The sequence below is a fragment of the Lygodium microphyllum genome, chromosome 10, assembly GCF_053477565.2.
Source record: "Lygodium microphyllum isolate KBCC chromosome 10, Lygodium_microphyllum_v1.1.10, whole genome shotgun sequence".
In the NCBI taxonomy this organism is placed as follows: domain Eukaryota; kingdom Viridiplantae; phylum Streptophyta; class Polypodiopsida; order Schizaeales; family Lygodiaceae; genus Lygodium; species Lygodium microphyllum.
Window position 1 is genome coordinate 25,684,652 of NC_141144.1, and position 1,454 is coordinate 25,686,105.

Consider the following 1,454-nt stretch of genomic DNA (forward strand, 5'->3'; position numbering starts at 1 on the left):
GAAAGCTTGAAGGAAACATGCAGCCCCAAGAGGAACACCAAGGAAAAGGGAATTCTCTTGCAAGAAAATCTATCTTGTAACATCAACAAACTTTTTTATTAGGGTTTATATGATCACAATGAAGAAAAGAACACCAGGCACAACAAATCTTCATGCAGCATCATGTAGATCTCCCACGGATTTGATAGAATCAACCATATTCTTCAACATCTTCATAAAATCCATCAATATAACAAAGAAATCAAAGGAATACACCATCTCTGAATGGAAATACATCACATAATATTCATCTTCAATGTCTTCATAGTCTTCTCTCTCAATCTCTCATATACAATCACACTATTTTGATAGAATTGGCTATCTCTGACTCTCTCTCTCTCTCTCTCTCTCTCTCCATCAATAGTACATCATATCCTCACTACAATACTCTCATAATAACCCTCAATAATCCTTCTTAGGTCATGGATACACCTCCCAAGAGGTATGTCTGATGTGAAGAGTCACCAGAGCCACTAAAGTGTCTTTTCATAGCTCACCACTGTCACTTCACTCCAGTCTTTACTTGAGTCTTCAGCAGCTACTTCCTTGACTTCTTTTAGCTCTTTTGCACTTGTATTCACCTCTTTCCAAGGCTAGAAAACTTTCCCAAGCTACACTCTCATCCAACATAACACATACAGAGGCATACAGAAGGTCTACAGAAGCTCAACAGAGAGTTACAGAAGGTCAATAGAAAGCATCAGAACCACATAACTCATACCAAACCATCAAAAATCACTCAATAAGCTTTCAAACAATCTCAAACCCTATCAATCAATACTCCATCCTTCCATATAGAGAGAAAACAGAACAAAACAGAAGCTCAACTGAAGCTATCAGGACCAAACAGAGCATATCAGAACATCATCAGAACTTCACATCTCTACTAATAAACATCATGAGCTTAATAAAACCATTCCAACCTATCCAAAACACTCTCAAACCACTTCCAAACCAATCAATCATCTCATAAAATCAACCATTTAGCTCTCAAAAACAACAAAAATTAGCCAAAATATAGGTCATTTCAACACTCAACATATCCCCACGCTTAATAAGGAAGCGTCCTCGCGACCCAGGAAAAAGGGAATACAAGTTCATTCAAGAGATCAACTTTGATCTTCAATAAATCTTTAAAAATAGTCCATCCAACCACGACCCCAACTTATAACTTGTATCTGATATAAAGAATACAACGAAAGGAAAACCCTTTATACATTAACACTTCTTATCAAACTCAAAATCACAACAAACTTGTAAAGGATATAAGAGGTTTCTTCTTCTGCATTAGCATCTTCAACTATCCAACCAGCAACACCATCACTGCAATTCTCCAAAAATGTAGCTCGCACGAAAGCAAATCGAATAGACAACCACCATGATCTTATCACATAAATTAACCCACAACACAAACA